Genomic DNA, 21,163 nt, shown 5'->3' with positions numbered 1-21,163 from the left:
GCTTAGTGTAACTGAGCTACCTGGCCAGCGCCATGTGTACACCTTTTAGAAGTGGGCACTGTATTTAGCACTAAGCAGTGTAAACAGAAAACCCTGCTCATTTTCCCTAATTATATTATCTGTTGCTTTTTTTTTTTTTTTAAAGTATGTGCATTCATGTACTTAATTATAACTGATAGTGGGTCTTCACATAGTGTAATGTAGTGAAGAATGTAAATAGACAACTGGTATATTTTATACTACAAATAATGGCCTTTTCTAATAGTCCAACTCATTGAATCTTAACAGTAATATCCACAGGAAGGCTACATTTTACGAATGAGGAAAGGGAGACTAATCACATCACACAGCTAGTAGCTGACCAAGCTGGAATTTGAGACTAGGTCTTTCTGACTCCAAAGTCCATCTCTCTCTTCCATATCATACATATCTCTTGATTTCCTCAAATTCCATATCAGACCTCGTCTATTGGCTTACTGCTGCTTTGTCAGTTCCCTTTACTAAAACAGATAACCACCTCCACTCATGCAAAATAGGAGTAAAGTCCTATAACACAGGATAAAGTCCTTTCTCTGCTCCTTAGTAGCTGTGTGAGCTTGAGCAACCTCTTGAATCTCCCTGAGTCTCAGTGTCCTCATCTGTAAACGTGGAATGAATGCATGAGATAATGTGTAACACTTGTCATGAATACGAAATGGTTAATATTTCATCTTTACTTTTTGTCCTGCTTCTTTTAAAAAATATACTTTTTATTGATTTCAGAGAAAAAGTGTGAGAGAGAGAAAATCAATGATGAGAATCATTGATCGACTGCCTCCTGCACTCCCCCTACTGGGGATCGAGCCCAAAACATGGGACTGCTCATGCTCTGACTGGGAATCGAACTGTGACCTCTTGGTTCATAGGATGATGCTCTACCAGCTCAACCACTGAGCAGAACTGGTAGGGCCATCCTGCTTCTTTGAGTGTTTCTATACTTTTCCATATGCATTTAAAAAACTAACCCATACTTGATCAGTATTGTATAGTAATGCTGTTCATAGCAAAAATCATTTCTTTTGCCCTCCATGTGTCATACTAATGTTGATTTCCACTCTCCCTCAGCCTCCCATCCCTGCTTACCTTGCTTACTTGGAGCCAGCTGCTACTTTGAGGAATCTGCTATACTTGACTCTAATTGTTTCCTAGCTTATGTTGGTGTTTTCTTGTATTAGCATGTTTATTTGCATCTAGATGTTTTATGGGAAGTTCTGTAGTTTATCAGCATTTTTCAACAAGAATCAAAATTGCTTATCAAGATTTCTTTTATTCTAGCTATACATATGCAGCATTGCTTTATTTAGTCTAAATGAAGATCCATCTACGCTAAGGAGTTAGAAAGACTGTAGGATAAAAAAATAATAATTAGCCCAGCTGACATGGCAGTGGTTGTGTTGACTTATGTATGAATCAGGAGGTCATGGTTTGATTCCTGGTCAGGGCACATGCCCAGTTTTCTGGCTCCATCCCCAGTGGGGGGCATGCAGGAGGCAGCCGATCAATGATTCTCTCTCATCATTGATGTTTCTATCCCCCTCTCCCTCTCCCTCTCTGAAATCAATTAAAAATATTAAAAAATATAAATATATATTTTTAAAAAATTAAAAATGCAAAGCCTCTAGGGATTTATCTAGGAAGGACCTGTTTTATTATAAGGAACAGAAACCTATTCTAACTAGCTCACAAAAAGAGTTTTTTTGTGTGGGTTTTTTATTTGTTTTTAAGTGAAAGAGTTTATTAGTGAAACTGAGACTGAGAGAGTGGCTCCTTCACAGGCATAGCAGCCATGAAAAGAGGTTTTGATAATAATTTAAAGAGTGTTCAAAGGAACCCCAGGGGGGCGGGGAAAACACCTGTAAACAAGTCTTGGGGAACTGGCCACTCTGAAATCTTTGTTTTCTTCTCAGAGCTTCTCTTTCAACCCTAAAGGTAATTAGGACTGTGTGTTTTGGGTTTTAAGCATTTTTTTTGTGTGGGTTTGTTTTTTTTGTGTGCCTATTTTTATTGATTTCAGAGAGAAAAGGAGAGGGAGAGAGAAATAGAAACATCAATGATGAGAGAGAATCATGGATCGGCTTCCTCCTGCATGCCCCTTACTGGGGATTGAGCCGCAACCCGGGCATGTACCCTTGAACAGAATCGAACCTGGGACCCTTCAGTCCAGTCCGCAGGCTGACGTTCTATCCACTGAGCCAAACTAGCTAGGGCTCTTTTCTTTTTTATTTTTATTTTTTAGACAATCTTTTTATTAATGATGTCTGATTTTATGTCATTTAGGTATGAGAACATAGACTATGTGTATTGATTCACCAGTATTTGAGACTAATTTTGTAGCCAAGTACTTGGTGATCGTTTATACATATTCCATGTATGCTTGAAAAGTGTTTTGTGTACATGCAGGGTTCCATACATGTCCATTAGATTAGACTTGCTATTTGTGTGTCATGTCTTCTGTATTCATAGTCTAGAGTTTGGGGGTTAGATATTGACAGCTATTATGATAATGGATTTTTTGGGGTTGGTTTTGTCATATTGAATTCACACACACACACACACACACAAGTAAATTTGAGTAATCATTTGTAAGGTGTATATGGACTCAGGTCTTTACATCTTGCTGAAGAGTTATTCTTTTGTTACTGAGTTACCTTGCACTTTTTATATATTTGGTAGTGTAGTTTCTGGTATTCCGGTGTTAATATTACTTTTTGAATATTAACTTTTGGTTCATATTTGCCTAATAGTATGCACTTTTTTCTTTTAATCCTCACCCAAGGATATGTTTTTATTGATTTTAGAGAGAGAGGAAGGGAGAGGAAGAGAGAGAAACATCGATTGCCTCCCATATACATTATGACTGGGGATTGAACCCGAGACCTTTCAGTGTACTCTCCAACTGAGACAAATCGGCCAGGGTGCCTAGCATGTACGTTTTCATCCTCTCCTTTTTTTCTTAGAATCAGGTGTGGGTTTTTTTTGTTGTTTTATTTTGTTTGTTTTGTTTTGTTTTAGGAAACAAAAATTACAGATACATTTGAAGCCCCTTATATACTCTTTTACCTTTCACCTCTTCATCCCTGGAGGTAGCCCTCTGCTGAATTTGGTATTTATTATTCCTATGAAAGTTTCCAAATGATTACTACATATGCATGTATTTGTAAACAATGTACAATATTTTATGTAATTTTTTTCAACTTTATGTTAATGGAATTGTGCTTGCTCTGAAACTTTTTTGTTCAACATGATTTTCAGGGAATTATCTGTGTTAATATGTTTTGCTCAGTTTTGTTGATATTAGTTGTTGGATTGGTTTAATTTTAATTATGCTCTATTTTCTGGCTATACTATAATTTTCCCATTCTTTTTACTTAAGGAAATTTTAGGGTGGGTTGTTTGTTGTATTGTAAAAGACGGTATTGCAGGGATTATTCATGTGCTTGCCTACTTGAACACATATGCTAGAGTTCTGGAGGTATATCTTGAAGTGGAATTGTGGGTGGAAAGTATACACATCTTCAGTGTTATCAGCTAATCTGAATTATTCTCTAGAGTAATTATCAGTTAACTTTCATTCTTGTTCTTTTTTAAAAATATATTTTACTGACTTTTTTACAGAGAGGAAGGGAGAGGGATAGAGAGTTAGAAACATCAATGAGAGAGAAACATCGATCAGCTGCCTCCTGTGCACACCTCCCACCGGGGAAGTGCCCACAACCAAGGTACATGCCCTTGACCAGAATTGAACCTGGGGCCCTTGAGTTGCAGGCTGATGCTCTATTCACTGAGCCAAACCGGTTAGGGCCATTCTTGTTCTTTCAGCCCCTATATCCCCCCCCCCCCCCCCTTTTTAAGGCCTGCACTTTTTATATAGCCCATTACTGTATTTTTTAAAAATTCAATATAACAGGCTGTCTTTTACCAGGGGAATTTAATTATAGATAAATTTGAATTTATTTCTGTCAGGTATCACCTTGGTTCAATCACATGGGGAGGGATCAAGGCATGGATTACAGGTACGTCCATTTGCCATGGCTTTTGGGTAAGGCAGGCACACAGCAATATAGTGGTCATGTTTCCCAAGTATATATAATGTCACCTGTTCTTTGTAGGACAATGTAGAAAGACTAATGGAAAAAAGATATCTTTTCCTAACTCTTGTTTTTTTGCAAATTATCAATTAATTTAAATCTCTAAGTTTTCTATTTATAAAATGTGTATAGTACTAGTATAGTGCTCTTTATAGGGTTGTTCATCAGTTAGGTTCTTTCTGGTTATTGCAGCTTAGCACACTTGAAAATTTTCCAACAGCCTGCTATTTGTAATTAGAATATCTTGATTAGTGTGGTGGCTGCTCTGCTTACTTGTTACTTTGGTAAAGTTCAAATCACTTCGACTTCTATTTTCTCATCTAGAAAAAAAGCAGTAGAAATGCCTGGCTTATCTTAACTCAGGATTTTTGAGTTTGAAGTAAGCAATGTATGCAGGTGCCTTCTAAGCTGCAAAGGATATGCTTATTGATTTTAGGGAGAGGGCAAGGGAGAGACAGACAGGCAGATACATCTATGTGAGAGAACATCAATTGGTTGCCTTTTGTATGTGCCCCAACGGGGAATCAAACCCACAACCTTTAGGTATATGGGACAGTGCTCCAACCAACTGAGCTCTATATTTACTTTTAAAAACAACCATACAAATACAAGATAGAGGTCAGCTGATTAAATAGCAGCACATTTTCTAAAAACTTAGTTTGACATGACATGGTTCAATTTGAGTCAGATGAGTGATAAAGCTAACAAAGGAATAATTGTGCTACTGGGTTGTTAAAAGTAAAACATACAGACAAGGCAGGTAATAGTTCTATTCTTGTCAGGACTCAACTATAAGTCAGTTATGGAAACACTTCAAAAAAATTTTTTTAATAAGTTTTCATTTATTTTTTAGAGAGAGGGAGAGAACGTAGAAATAGGAACATTGCCCTAGCCAGTTTGGCTCAGTGGATAGAGCGTTGGTCTGCGGACTGAAGGGTCCCGGGTTCGATTCCGGTCAAGGCCACATGCCCAGGTTGCGTACTTGATCCCCAGTGGGGGTGTGCAGGAGGCAGCTGATCAATGATTCTCACTCATCATTGATGTTTCTATCTCTCTCTCCCTCTCCCTTCCTCTCTGAAATCAATAAAAATATATTAAAAAAAAAAAGAAATAGAACATTGATCAGTTGCTTCCTACACGCCCCCTACTGGGTTTAGATGCCACAACCAGGGCATATGCCCAGGACGAGGCTCGATCCACTGAGCCATGCCAGCCAAGCAGTTATGGAAACTCCTGTTACACATTGGAGTCTATGCTCAGGAGACTGGTCAGGGTGGTATATGAAAGCTCTATCAACCATGACATTTTAGTAACAGTTGAAATAATGGAAACATTTTAACCCAGGGGTGGGCAAACTTTTTGACTCGAGGGCCACAATGGGTTCTTAAACTGGACCGGAGGGCCAGAAAAAAAGCATGGATGGAGTGTTTGTGTGAACTAATATAAATTCAAAGTAAACATCTACACTAATAAAAGAGAAACATGCTAATTAGCGTACGACCGCTACCCTTCCCATTGGCTAATCAGCATATCCTTATGCAAATTAACTGTCAGCCAAGATGGCGGCCGACAGCCATGCACTGAAGCAAGCAGGGAGGCTTGCTTGCACCAGTGACTCCGGACTCCAACGTTCCCCGCCTCACTTGCCGGCCTCTCAGCTGCAACTCTAAGCAACTATGTACTATGTTGCAAATAAGAAGCTAAACAAAACCCCAGAAACCGGCTTTCATTCAGCCAGGTTCAGCCAGCCAGACCGCAACATTGTATCGATGTTTTCAGCAGCGAGGCCTCAGAGCTAAAGCTGGCCCAGAATAAAAAAAAGAAAAAGAAAAAAAGGAGCAATTGGGAGCTTCAGTCACCCGCTTCCGGAAAACAGCCCTCAGCCCCTCACCCAGACTGGCCAGGCACCCCAGTGGGGACCCCCAACCTGATCCAGGACACCCTTCAGGGCAAACCAGCCAGCCCCTACCCATGCACCAGGCCTCTATCCTATATAGTAAAAGGGTAATATGCCTCCCGGCACCAGGATAAGCAGAGCAGTGAGGCTCCCGGCACCGGGATCAGGGTGACAGGGGTCAGCGCCCAAACCCCCTGATCAGCCCTGCTCTGTGCCTGATAGGGGGGGAGCTCCCCAATCCCCTGATTGCCCTGCGGCTCTGTGTTTGACAGGGTGCAGTGCACCAACCCCCTGATTGGCCCTGCTCTGTGTGTGACAGGTTGTGGCACCCCAACCCCCCCTCCCCCATGGTCCCTGTTCTGTGTGTGACAGGGTAGAACCATAACCTCTCCATCGGCCCTGCCCTGAGTGTGACAGTGGCGGCACCCCAACCCCCTGATTGGCCCTGCTCTGTGGGTGATAGAGGGTGGCGCCCCAACCCCCCCCCCACGGGCCTTGCTCTGTGTGCGACAGGGTAGAGCCATAACCTCCCCATTGGCCCTGCCCTGAGTGTGACAGGGAGCAGTGCCCCAACCCCCTGATCCTCCCTGCTCTGTGTGTGACAGGGGGCGGTGCCTCAGCTCCCCTATTGGCCCTACTCTGTGAGTGACAGGGGGGAGCTCCTCAACCCCCTGATGGGCCCTGCTCTGTGCATGACAGGGGGGAGCTCCCCAACCCCCTGATGGGCCCTGCTCTGTGTGTGACAGGGTACGGAGCCCCAACCACCCTGATGGGCCCTGCTCTGTGAGTGACAGGGGGCGGTGCCCCAACCCCCCAATCGGCCCTACCCTGAGCGTGACTGAGGGTGGCATCACAACCTCCTGATCCGCCCTGCTCTGTGCATGACGGGGCAGCGCCCCAACTCCCCAATCGGCCCTGCTCTGAGCCTGACCAAGGGCTGCACCTAGGGATTGGGCCTGCCCTCTGCCACCCGGGAGCAGGCCTAAGCCAGCAGGTTGTTATCTCTCGAGGGGTCCCAGACTGCGAGAGGGCACAGGCCAGGCTAGGGGAACCCTCCCCCCCCCCCCAGTGCACAAATTTTTGTGCACCAGGCCTCTAGTCATTACATAAAAGGGTACGGTCTTTTTTTTTTGTTTTGTTTTATTCATTTCAAACGGGCCGGATCCGACCCTCGGGCCGTAGTTTGCCCACGGCTGTTTTAACCTAAAGAAGACTTAAAGAATATAATAATTAATAATGACTTATAAATACTTAGGTGACTGTCATATAAAAGAGGGCTTAAACAGCCTTTTGTGGCTTTTCACTGTCAGAACTAGGACCATGAGTAGAAAAGAGATAGATTTGGACCCCCTATGAAATGGAAAGAGCTTGTTAAATGGTGAGTTGGTTTGTTACTGGAGCTGTTCTAGCAGGGGTTTGATTGATTTGTGTTGGGGCTTGGGTGATGGAATGTTTGCAAAGAGTAGATGATTGGATTGAGTTTTTATTGATTTTTTTTTTTTGAGAGAGAGAGAGAGAGAGAGAGAGGGAGGAAGGGGGAGGGTAGAGATCAATGTGAGAAACATCAATTGGTTGGCCTCCTGTATGCACCTGGACTGGGGATTGACTGGGGATGGAACCCAAAACCTGGGTATGTGCCCTGACTGGAGATCAGTCTGAAGAATCTTCAATGCTTGGACGACACTCCAACCAATTGAACCATACCGGCCAAGGCAGATTTTTTTTTTTTTTTTTTTTTAAGTTTAAGGACCCCTGACTGGTTTGACTCAGTGGATAGAGCGACGGTCTGTGGACTGAAAGGTCCCTGGTTCGATTCCGGCCAAGGACATGTACCTTGGTTGCGGGCACATCCCCAGTGGGGGGTGTGCAAGAGGCAGCTGATTGATGTTTCTCTCCCATCGATGTTTCTAACTCTCCCTCTCCCTTCCTCTCTGTAAAAAGTCAATAAAATATGTTTTAAAAGAAAAAAAAGTTTAAGGTACTGTTTGGGCAGTCCTGTGGTGGAGTTAGAAAAATGAATAAGACTTTTCTACCCTAAAGGGAAAGCCAGTTTGCTGCAGTAATTACAAGGTAATGTAACAGAGAAAGTAAGGAAGTAAGTAGTAAGGAAGCCTGGAAAGGATTAATTGTAACTGGAGTGAATGGCTCAGAACAGATTCATATTTTCGGTAAGCATTTATTGAGCACCTGTATGCTGAGTGCTGTGCTCTGACTTTCATATGTGTTCTTAAAGAGCATTATGTGGCATAGATAATCCCATTTTTATCCTCTGGATAACTTCAAAAAAATAGCCTTATTTCCCATCTCTAAACAGGATAATTTTCTACCCTTAACTCATTTTTCTGACATTAATTAATGAGCCTCTTCCACTATTTAACCTCCCGGCCACCCCAATCCTTTCTGGCTTAACATTTTCCTTCTTGGAGAATTGACCCGAGAAATAGAAAAATGTTGGATTTGAGTGTGAATATGTGAATTTTCAACCTTAGTCATGAGTAAGTCTTGTTAAAAAAAGTTCTACTGATCCTTTAGTGGTTTTTAGGGTTTTAAAAAGGAAACCAAAGCCTTTTATTTCACAACTCATTATTTTACTTGCACGCTTCCTTGTAATTTTCTTATCACACCAACATTTAGTGTAACTATTTTTGGTCACACTATAAGTTTTGCTTGCCGGAAGCCAGTCCATCCTTGCTGCTTGACACAGTCGCTGCAGGAAAGAAACATCTGCACAGCATATGTTTCAAGGGACCTGGCATATATAGCATATTGTTTTTTTTGTGTGTTTTTTTTTTTTTTATAAAATATATATTTTATTGATTTTTTACAGAGAGGAAGGGAGAGAGATAGAGAGTTAGAAACATTGATGAGAGAGAAACATCGATCAGCTGCCTCCTGCACATCTCCTACTGGGGATGTGCCCGCAACCCAGGTACATGCCCTTGACTGGAATCGAACCTGGGACCTCTCAGTCCGCAGGCCGACGCTCTATCCACTGAGCCAAACCGGTTTTGGCTGTTCTTAATATGTTTGCTCTCCTTAGCGCCATGTGTTTTAACCAAGGTCACCTCTCTGAGAAAGGTTGTTTCCCCAGGTGGGGATTTTTCCCTGAGGTTAGGGAGAGGATACAACCCCTTAATTAAGTGCCAGGCGGGTAGTTAAGCTACATAATCTTGATTCCCTGGAATGGAGATAAGAAACGCCCTAACCTTTGTAATAGAAATTGACAGGATTAAAATCGGCTGGTATAAATACGACTGTAACAAGACAGTAAACATCAGATCCTCGTCAGTTCCTAACCAGAACTCCGACCAGAACTTTGGCTGGAGATCCTGGCTAGAGGTCCTGACTAGGCTGCTGATCCACTGAAGGCTGTCTTCGTGTCATTCCTTCTTCGCCGACTCCATCCACACCTTTGGGGACCCCTGGACCCGCTGGGATTGGACCCCAGCATTTGCTAGTTATTTAAATACCACGTACTATGGAGGTTGTTGGATGACGCCCTAAAAGTATTGCTTACATAGTGTTTGATCCTAAAATAGATCATTTATATATATATATATATATATATATATATATATATATATGGAAATAAAACGGTGAAAGTGGTAAGTGCTCATGATAAAAAATGAAGATTAAATTCTCTACCACTTTACATAAATATGGTAAACAATGGGTTGTGTATCCTTACAGAAATTTTCTATACATCTGTCTTTGTGTGTGTGTGTTCCAATCCCACCAGTAGGGATTATATAATTAGTACTGTTTGTCCTATGCATTTGTTTTTTCACTTAAGGATGAATCTTGGGTGTATTAAAATATCATCACATATAAAACCTCTCTCATTGTTTTTAAGCACCTGCATAGCTGAACCACAGTTTAATCAGTTCCTGATTCTGTTAGTCTTGGTCTGTGGTTCCAAATAGTAGAAATCTACTATAGCTAAATTAAGCATAAGATTTTATTGGGATGATTAGAAGTCCGTAGAATTGATAGGAAGGCAGTATTGTCAAGCTTAAAAATGGCAAAACCAAGGAAGGCACAAGGCACAGCCAAATTCCTGCTGTCAGTATAGCCTTCTGAAGAAGATGCTGGGCACCTGCCAGTATCTCTCACCTCCACTGTCGCTACCATGGAGTCTCTGATACTGGAGCACTTCTTCAAGAATCTAGATTATGGACATTAGCATCTGATTGGCTCATCCTAAGTCACACGTCTATCCCCTAGCTGCCAGGGAGTTCAAAGAAGGGTTCTGTGATGCTAGGTTGCCAAAACCCACAAATGTCCAGGACACTTTTTGATAAATATTATACACAGTTCTGTGGTATGCATTCTTGTGCATTTGTCTAACAAAATTTGTGGGTCAAATAGGATATACATTTTACATTTTGATAAATACTGCCAAATCACTTTCCATTAAACATAAATATTTAATTTTGAGCTTGCTATATATTTCATGTACTTAAATTCAGCAGGCTACTCTCAACATTGTGTTGACTGATGCTTCGTCTACTAGTATGTTTGGGAGTTTAACAGTTTGACTTAGTTACTGCTAACATGTACTGGTACTTCTTGGGCTCTTATTAGTTTAATCTGGCAACTGCATAAAATAGTTCTTTTTGCTTACAGCCTTAACTTTGATCCCATTTCTATCATAACATACTACTTAGACATCATGTACAGTAAGTTTTTTTCACAATTATTATAATGTACATTCAAGCTCCTCCTTTCCGTAGCATTCTGAAAAAATATTCTCTTCAAGCTACTTCATTCAAATATATTTCTGAGATGTGCACTTCTTAATTGGCATCTTTGCTTTTGAAAAAAACTGGGAAATTCTCAGATTAGTGTACATTTAATATACCTGTTATTAACTGGATCATTGTTTGGGATAAAGTCAGTATCAAAGAAATAGTATTCATTTTTTAAAACTTCATTAAATTTCTGCCCTGTTCGGGTCATTTAGCTTCTGAATATTGTTGTCTCCTCCTCCTTAATATTGCTACTAATACCTGGAAAATGTGATAACATTCTTTTTAGTTAAGAGAGATATTGGATGCAAATAGTAATATGTATCTAAGAAGAACAAATTCAGGAGGTTGGGTGGTGTAATGGAATATGTGATTTAGAATCAAAACACCCAATTTTGATTTTCAATTCTGCCTCTTATTTTATTAACTTGAGACATAACACTTGCCTGAGTTTCTTCATCTTTAAAATAAGGTTGTTATTCCAACGTTACTGATTTCATTGACTTACTGTTATGGTGAGATAAGATTGTGGTAGAAGAGGGAGCGTATTTTCACCTTCTTATTGTCAAAGGCCATGAAGATATTTTACTAGTAAATAACACAAGTACATTAGTATAAACTTGGTTTATAGGGCTTCATAGATACAATAAAAAAGAAATGTCCATATTGAAGTGGTTCTTTGAATATTTGGCAGATAGCATGTAGTCCAGCTATTTTAAACTGGGTAATTGCCAAAGATAGTCTAAACGAAAATCATGTTTTAAACTTAATCTGTACTATGGTGAAATATATCTCCAACATTTTCAGTTATCTGTTACACTTAGCATGTAGTAGCTTTGGATTGTTTGTAGTTGGAAAACTAAACTGAAAAGGATTGGACACTGAAGCTACTAGCATTTTATTTATCATTTATTATTATTTTTTTCACTGTGAAGAAACTACTAGCATTTTAGTTGGATGTGTCTAGGTTGGTGGTCCTCAAACTTGACTGTACATCAGAATCACCTGGAGAGCTTGGTAAACCACAGTTTGTGATTTAATAAGTCTGGGATGGTGCTGATTGCATTCTAACAAGTTTCCAGATAATGCTGGTACTCCTGGGTAGGTGTTTTAGGGACACCATATAATTTATATCTTCCAAGCTGATCCATACTTTATCAGAACAAGAGGAATAACTGAGCCTGCCCCTAGTAAACCAGGATAATATAAGGTCATCCTAATTTTACCTAATGGAAAAATCATTTTACAAAGAGGTTTATGTAATAGAATTGTCACCTGGTGGATGACTCATGTTACCCAAGTTGTATTTATTATGTTAAATTGCCAACAGATGATTCAGTCAGATTTCTCCCTTGATTCCTGTCCTTATAAATGTTAGTTAAAAGATAATAGAAGTATTCTAGATTCTTTAGCTAATTTATTTTGCCATGAATACTAGCAAAATTATTGTAGATGAGTTCTTTCATTAGATGTGTGGCTGGATTAGATACTAGAAAATAATTTCCAAGTTTGTTTGTTTTTGTTAATCCTCACCCAAAGATATTTTTTTCCGTTGATTTTTTTTTTTTTTTTAGAGAGAGAGAGAGTGAAAGGAAGGGAGAGAGAAAAACATCTAAGTGAGAGAGATACATCGATTGTTTGCCTCCTGCATAAACCTAGACCAGGCGAGGATTGAGCCTGCAACAGAAGTATATACCCTTGACCAGAATGGAACCCACGACCCTTCAGTCTGCAGGCAAACCTCTAACCACTTAGCAAAACCGACCAGGGCCCAAATTTGTTTTTTATAAGCCCCAATGACAGATACATATTATGTTGCAACCCAATGTTCATATATGTTCTAAAACAAAAGTTTCCAAACAGTACTATCCTAATCTTGTATAGTACTAGTATATACAGTTTAATATTTATTACCAGAGGCCCAGTGCATGAAATTCGTGCATTGGGGGGGAGGGGAGTCCCCTCAGCCCAGCCTGCTCCCTCTCCAATCCAGGACCCCTTGAGGGATGTCCGACAGCCTCTCGCAATCTGGGACCGCTGGCTCCTAACTGCTCGCCTGTCTGCCTGCCTGATCGCCCCTAACTGCTCCCCGGCTAGCCTGATCGCCCCTAACCACCTCTGCCTTGCTCCGCACCCGGGACCCAGGATTACCTCCTCCAGCTGGTTGTAGGCACCCAGGATCCACGTTTCCCTCCCTCTAGCCAGCCACAGGCACACAGGACCCGGGCGGGCAGCTTGTCCTCTCCTGGGCCACAGCCCCAGCCACTGGCGCCCAGGCCACAGGCACAGGTGCAGCCATTGGCGCCCAGGACTGCGGGGCGGGCAGCTTGTCCCTCTCCCTGGCTGCAGGTACAGACGCAGCCACTGGTGCCTGGGACCATGGGGCGTGTGGCTTGGCCCTCTCCTGGGCTGCAGCCTGGCTGGTCCCCATTCCTCTCTCGCAAGCTCATTTGTGTCTGGCTGGTCCCCATTCTTCTGTCCCCAGTGTTGAGTGTCTGAGCCATTACAGCGTTACGGCATGAGGGTGTGATGACCATTTGCATATTAGCTCTTTATTATATAGGATATATAGGATTTTGTTCTAGTCATTTTTTATTTTTTTTTATTTATTTTTATTTTTTTTTAAATATATTTTTATTGATTTTTGACAGAGAGGAAGGGAGAGAGATAGAGAGCTAGAAACATCGATGAGAGAGAAACATCGATCAGCTGCCTCCTGCACACTCCCCACTGGGGATGTGCCCGCAACTCAGGTACATGCCCTTGACCGGAATCGAACCCGGGACCTTTCAGTCCGCAGGCTGACGCTCTATCCACTGAGCCAAACCGGTTTCGGCTCTAGTCATTTTTTAATGCTAGTTGTGACCTAACTGGTTATAGTCTACTGTTTAAAAATCACTGCACAGCCAAGCCGGTATGATTTAGGTTGAGCGTCTACTCAGGAACAAAGAGGTCACTGGTTTGATTCCCAGTCAGGGCACATGCCTGGTTTGTGGGCTCAATCCCCAGGGAGGGTCATGTAGGAGACAGCTGATAGATCAGGGGTCCTCAAACTTTTTAAACAGGGGGCCAGTTCACTGTCCCTCAGACCGTTGGAGGGCCGGACTATAGTTTAAAAAAAAACTATGAACAAATTCCTATGCACACTGCACATATCTTATTTTGAAGTAAAAAAACAAAACGGGAACAAATACAATATTTGTATTTGCATGTGGCCCGCGGGCCGTAGTTTGAGGACCCCTGTGATAGATGATGTTTCTTTCTCATCGATGTTTCTCACTATCCCTCTCCCTTCTTCTCTCTCGAAAAGTCATAAAAACATTTTAAAAAATCACTTCGCAAAGGACCTCTGATTTCAACAAACTGTGACATTCTAATATTCTGAAAGGTAGGTAGTTATACTTCGCTTTTCCCTACTCTGATTCTTCTCAAACATTCTAGCCATTCTCCACCATTACAATAAACTAATAGGAGAAGATCTCAGGAATTGGGAAAGAAAGGAAAATGATGCTATTTTTACCACATTCTGCTACCTGTCTTGCTATTAGCTTTAATAGTCTGTCATTTATTCCCTGTGAAAATTGGCATGTGTTCCATTTTATTTTCTAATTTTTAAAAATTTAAATTGCATCTAGCTTTGTATTTGTGAAAATATTGCACTAAAAAAAGGCAAATGAGGTCTTTGCTAAGAAAATCTAAGCTCAGCTTATATTCAGAAACCTTCAACTTCACCAAAATAAATTTGACTTATCTTAATAAAGGATGTATTAATCATACTAGTTGTATCAGTCAGTTGTCCAGCTAGGAGACAGAAACCACCCAGGAGTTTGAACAGGGAAAGTCTAATGTAAAGAATCATTAACTATAATGTGGAATTAGAGTAATGAAAAATTGATTAAGAAGTAAAGAGAACACTAAAGAATACACTAACAGCAGATAGAGGGCATAGCTACTACCCGTAAGACTGAGGCAGAGCATGGAAGTAAGGAACAAATCTGGCATCCAGACCTCCTTGGAGGGGCATGGTTGAGGCCCACTGGATGGCAGTGAATTTCACTGAGAGGCCAAAAATACTACATGGAAAATTCCGGAGAGAATTCAGTAAACAATTCATAAATTTTAAATTGTATGCAGACCTGAGTAGTGTGATGATATCTCATGCTGTCCCACTGTATCCTGCCCAGACATGAATCATCCCTTTGTCCAGTGTCTCCACATTGTAGACGCTTGTCGCCAATTTGTCCCTCAGTAGCCATCTGGATTATCAGATCAGCTGTGGTGGTATTGCAGTGCTTGTGTTCAGGTCACCTTATTTTACTTACTAATGGCCCCAAAGCGCAAGAGTAGTGATGCTGACAATTCGGATATGCCACAAAGAAGCCATAAAGTGTTTTCTTTAAGTGAAATGTGAGCATTCTGGACTTAATACGGAAAAAAAAATCATATTCTGAGGTTGCTAAGATCTATGGTAAGAACAAATCTATCTGTGAAATTGTGAAATGTGAAAGTCATGCTAGTTTTGCTCTGCCTCAAACCGTGTTAAGTTATAGGTACAGTTCATAAGTGCTTAGTTAATGTAGAAAAGACATTAAGTTTGTGGACGGAAGATATGAACAGAAAATGCGTTCCTATTGACAGCAGTGTGTTGCACCAGAAAGCATTGTGCCTTAGGAAGATTTCAGCAAGGGATCCTCTGAAATGAGTGATCACGTTCAGATAACCTTTATTCCAGTATGTTGTTACAATGTTTCTATTTATTATTTATTGCTAATTTCTTACTGTGCCTAGTTTATAAATTAAACTTTATCATAGGTATGTACATATAGGAAAAATCATAGTATAAATGGGGTTTAGTACTATCTGCAGTTTCAGGCATTCACTGAGGGTCTTAGTATACCCCCAGATAAGGGAGACTGCTGTGCAAAAAGGTGGTATGTTACTGCTTTTAAAGAAGGAAGATGGATGTATGAACTGACAAAGTATAATATGATATGTGCTTAATAAAGTATGTATAGAATATTCTGGCCTTGGCATGGGATAAAGTGTTAGCCTGCCTTTAGGCATTGGGGAACAAAAAAGAAGCAGATATAGTATCTCTTTTATTCTCCACATGCTAGCTCTTGTATTCCTTACAATACTCTTATGAATAAGGTAGGTGGTAGTATGATAACCATCTATATAATAAAAGCCTAAGCGACCTTTACGGCAGAACGACCAGAATGACCGGTTGCTATGATGCGCACCGGAGCTGCCCCCTGGTGGTCAGTGCGCTCCCACAGGGGGAGCCTGGTCAGCCAGAAGCCGGGCTCACGGCTGGTGAGCGCAGCGGGCGGTAGCAGGAGCCTCTCCCGCCTCCACGGCAGCGCTAAAGAGCAGCAAAAAGGCGGGCAATAAGGAGCAAGGGGTCCTGGACTGTGAGAGGGTGCAGGCCAGACTGAGGGGACACCCCCCCCCCCCCAGTGCATGAATTTTGTGCACCGGGCCTCTAGTTACATAAATAAGCAAACAAAGCCTAGAGACCTGAAACAACTTTTTCTACCAGTATCATACACAGGATTCAAATTTAATCCAGTATATTTGTTATCTCTTAAATTGGTGTTGTACTTTGAAATGCAGAAAGCTACAATAGTAAAAGTTGACCAAATGTAAAGCACAGGACTAGGTATTACTATGAGGGATTTAAAAAGTGGCTTCAGCTGGTGTGGCTCAGTGGTTGAGCATCTACCTATAAACCAAGAGGTCACAGGTAGATTCCTGGCCAGGGCACAAGCCTGGGTTGTGGGCTCAATCCCCAGTAAGTGGCATGCAGGAGATAGCTGATGTTTCTCTTTCTCCCGCTCTCTTCCTCTCTCTAAAATCAATAAAAACATATTTTAAACAAAAATAAAACACTGGAAGGGCAGAAGATTGGATGTTGTGGATGGGGTTGAAAGATGACATCACAAAAAGAAACAAACAGTTCAGGGGGGAAGGAGAGGTTAAAACTTAGGTAAGGTCCTCTACCCAAAGGATTGGGCTACACAGTGACTTCCTTCAAAGAGTATATATGTTATATATAGAAAGTGAAGGAAAAAAAGTTATTTTGTGGTAGAGAAACTTGACAAGCTACCTCAGCCAGGTGATCAAGGTTAACATCAGTAGTAATCAGTCAGTTGATAGTATGTACCCTTTTTTTGATGTGATAAAAATTGTACGCTGTGATCTTCCTCCCAAACACCCATAATTACAGTTAATCATGGGAGAAAAAAAAATCAGACAAAACCCAATTAAGGGACATTCTACAATATACCTGACCAATACTCCTTAAAACTATTAAGGTCATCAGAAACAAAGAAAGTGAGAAACTATCACAGCCAAGAGGAACCTAAGGACACATGACATTCAAATGTAATGTGGTATCCTGGGTGGGATCATGGCAGAAAAGGGGCATTAGGTAAAAACAAAGAGGTTTCCTAAAGAATGCAGGCTAAGTAATGAACTATTCAAGTTAAGGCTTCTCCACTCACTGCTGTGTCTATAGGTGCTCAGCAAATAGTAAAAAGAGAACTCATTAAAAATGTTAAAAACTCTAAGTGATAGAACCATCAGATCTAAATGGTAGAGTTAGAAAGGAATATCTATCATCATTTTCTGGTTCAATTCTCAGCACATTTAGTACAAATCACATTGGTAATCCCTCTCAGGCAGCTATCTTCCTGAGGTAGTAGGAAAAATTCAGAATTAGCTATATGTGCAAATTTACCCTTTTAAAAAATTTTGTATAAGAGTTTATTTAGGCCAAACTGATGATAATGTCCAGGAAGCAAGATCTCAAATGTTTTTCTCTCCTTTTTTAATAGACAGCTAAGACAATTTTTGTAGTAAGATAGGAAGGAAAGAAAGAGACTTTATAACACTTGCTTTGTATCCATATGTGCTGGAGATACATTCTTGAATGTGGCCTCTATCTTAATGGAGCTTGTGTTCTGTTGGTGGTCACATTCTGTTGTGGGAGAGCCAATCATTCAGCATAATTAAGTGCCTTATCTCTCATAAGACAGCAAGTGACAAGATGTTCACTGTCCTTCTCTCATGAGTTTATAGTCTAGAAGACATTGAACAACTTAGTTTAAGTGTCACTTCCTCAGAAAGACCTTCTCTATCCCTTCAGTCTAAATTAAGTCTCTTCTGTTACTCACCCTAATAACACTTTATTCTCTTCTTTCAAATAGTGATTATTACAATTATTTCAAATTACAATTCATACAAATTATTTGGGCATTCATCCTGTTTAATTTCTCTACCTGTATTAGACTGTAAGGATGGAAGCATAACAGTTTTCCACACAATTGTATTTTCAAGTCCCTGGTGCAGTGCATAGTTAGCATTCAACAAAGACTTTTTGAGTGAATGAATGAATGAATGAATGGAAATGAATGAATGATGACTGCCTTTAGTGTTTTGTAGAAGTGCAGGATGCTACCAGGTAAGCAGACTTGGTCTAGTGTGAGGATAAGTGCCTGGAAATGAATAGGAAGATGGTGGTATTGATGTTCAATATATAATTCTGATTAGAAGGCAAGTAGGACGAATATAGAAAATAGGCCTTCAATTTAGGAATGTAGGAGTTATTTATAACCTTAATGCAGTGAAATTTGGAGGTAGAATGAAGGAATGCAATTCAGATTAGAGTTCATCCTGAAATGAATTAGTCAGAAGATACAAGAGCTTTTTCCAGAAAAGTTGATCCAAACACTGCTAGCTTATTTATTTACTAGAGGCCCAGTGCACGAATTTGTGCATGGGTGGGGTCCCTTGGGGTGGCCTGTGGGGATTGGGCCCTAGCTCGCGCCCCCATCCTCGCCGCCCCCTAGCCCCACCTGGCACCCCACTGTGGCCTGGTGCCACCCGCTCACCTGCTCCACCATCCTGCCTCGATCCCGCTCTCTCAGCTGCCTCCACCTGCTGCCTGCACCATGTCGCTGACGCCCGCCATGTTCTACGCTGCCCCCTGGTTGTCAGTGCACATCATAGCAAGCGGTCGAATTCCCGGTTGAACAATTTGCATATTTAGGATAGAAAAGAAGATAAACTACAAAAAGAGGAAATTGTTTTTAGGTTTTTTTTAAAAAATATATTTCTTTATTGGTTTCAGAGAGGAAGGGAGAACGAGAGAGAGATAGAAACATCAATGATGAGAGAGAATCAGTGATCGGCTGCCTCCTGCACACCCCCACTGGGGATTGAGCCCGAAACCCAGGCATGTGCCCTTGGCCGGAATCGAACCCGGGACCCTTCAGTCTGCAGCCCGACGCTCTATCCACTGAGCCAAGCCGGCTAGGGCAGATATTTTTACTATTACACAAAAAAGGAAACATGTGGCTTGACCGGAATCCAACCGGGACCCCTCAGTCCACAGGCCAGCGCTCCAGCCAGAGTCTCTTATGGTCCAGGCAGCTTTACCCACACACCATTCTAACAGCTTCCACTTTGGCATTGAAGACTGTTCCCAGTAATGGCCCTTTGTCATCTCCAGGAACCAGAGACAATTGTCATTTCAGCAGCTTGACCTGTGCGCTACAGACACAATGCTGCATTTCTTCTCCCAGCAACTTGATGGGCCAACAGTATAGATCCTATAGTTTCTTCACGAAATTGACAGCAGATGAGCTGTGGAAAGGTGCTTTAGCAGAGACTGGTGCTGGAGCAAGAAAACTAAGAGAAAGAGAAGGAAGGATTTGAACAGGGGTCAGATCATCGGTGAAGGGCGCAGTGGCTTCCTATGGCCTGGTCTGAATGTCTCTCTTATGAGGGATGGAGCTGTGCAGACCATTGCCCAGAGAAGCAAGGAAGAGCAGGAGAATGTGGAAGCTGACATGTTCCAGCAGAGAGAAGAATGGGACCGGAAGAGGAAGATGAAGGTTAAGCGGGAGCGAGGCTGGAGGGGAAACTCGTGGGGAGGTGTCAGTCTTGGCCCCCCCGAGCCTGGTCCCAATGGAGAAACATATGATGATTTTGATACCAGGATACTTGAGGTAAGAAATGTTTTCAATATGACAGCAAAAGAGGGAAGAAAGAAATCGGTCCGTGTGCTGGTCGCCGTGGGGAATGGCAGAGGAGCCGCAGGTTTTGCCATTGGAAAAGCGACTGATCGGGCGGACGCTTTCAGAAAAGCAAAGAACAGAGCAGTTCACTATTTGCATTATGTAGAACGATATGAAGACCATACAATATACCATGATATTTCTTTAAGGTTTAAAAGGACACATATCAAGATGAAGAAACAACCCAGGGGCTACAGTCTCCGCTGCCACCAGGCCATCATCACCATCTGCCGTCTCATTGGCATCAAAGACATGTATGCCAAGGTCTCGGGGTCCGTGAACATGCTCAACCTCACCCGGGGCCTCTTCCATGGTCTCTCTTGCCAGGAAACCCACCAACAGCTGGCTGATAAAAAGAGTCTCCATGTTGTGGAGTTCCAGGAGGAGTGCGGCCCTCTGCCCATCGTGGTCGCCTCGCCCCAGGGAGCCGTGAGAAAGGATCCAGAGCCGGAAGATGAGGTTCCGGACACCACACTGGACTGGGAGGATGTGAAGATCGCCCAGGGAATGAAGCGCTCTGTGTGGTCGGGTTTAAAGAGAGCTGCCACCTGAGTTCTCCTTGGCCTCATCCACCCGTTGGTTAGGTCAGCACCTGGAGGAGACTCAGCTACACCTTGGAACATCATGGCTTTTTTTGTTTTGTTTTGTTTTTTTAAGGAGAAAGACCAACCTCAAGTTCTTTATTTACAAATAATAAATAATTATAGTTTAAAAAAAAAAAAGGAAACATGTGAACACTTAATAGCATGAGTACTGTGGTAGAGGCTACTGGGAGGACCTCAGTTATCTTCTAGGAGTTATTCCCACTTTCATCTTTCATATTGAAATGTTGAATGAATAAGAAAGGATAAAAGGATGTTTTGGATTGGTTAACATCTTCCATCTAAATTCTCAGTCCTCTAATTTCTTTCTTTCTTTCTTCTTTTTTTTTTTTTAATCCTTACCTGAGGATATTTTTCTGTTGCTTTTTAGAGAGAGTGGGAAGAGAGAGGGAAAGACAAGAGAAATATCGATGTGAGAGAAACACATCGATTGGCTGCCTCCTGCACAAGGCCCGACCAGGGTCCAGGCCAGGGAGGAACCTGCAACTGAGGTACTTGCCCTTTATTGAAATCAAACCCGGGACCCTTTGGTCTGCAGGCCAACGCTCTATAGCCCTCTACTCTCTTAGGAAATGAGAGCACTGAGAAATCATGGTAGATTGTTCACAGAGCACCAGAAAACCTGGCTTCCTGTTTTCCATGTGCTTTTGTAAAATTTCTTAATTTCTGTGAGTTTGGTGTCTTAATGTTGTTGTTTTTTTAACTT

The 21,163-nt window shown here is 41.7% G+C and overlaps 1 protein-coding gene and 1 pseudogene across 1 annotated transcript in view; both read left to right on the top strand.

Moving 5' to 3' along the window:
- RAB2A (RAB2A, member RAS oncogene family) overlaps window positions 1–21,163 on the top strand; it is a 77,459-nt gene that overhangs the window by 10,058 nt on the left and 46,238 nt on the right. The window lies entirely within an intron of this gene.
- LOC138993262 (small ribosomal subunit protein uS5m pseudogene) lies at window positions 19,082–21,150 on the top strand (annotated as a pseudogene).

The sequence above is a fragment of the Myotis yumanensis genome, unplaced genomic scaffold, assembly GCF_028538775.1.
Source record: "Myotis yumanensis isolate MYYU_CA2020_CCGP unplaced genomic scaffold, mMyoYum1.0.hap1 SCAF_15, whole genome shotgun sequence".
NCBI lineage: Eukaryota > Metazoa > Chordata > Mammalia > Chiroptera > Vespertilionidae > Myotis > Myotis yumanensis.
This window is presented reverse-complemented; position numbering and strand designations above follow the sequence as displayed.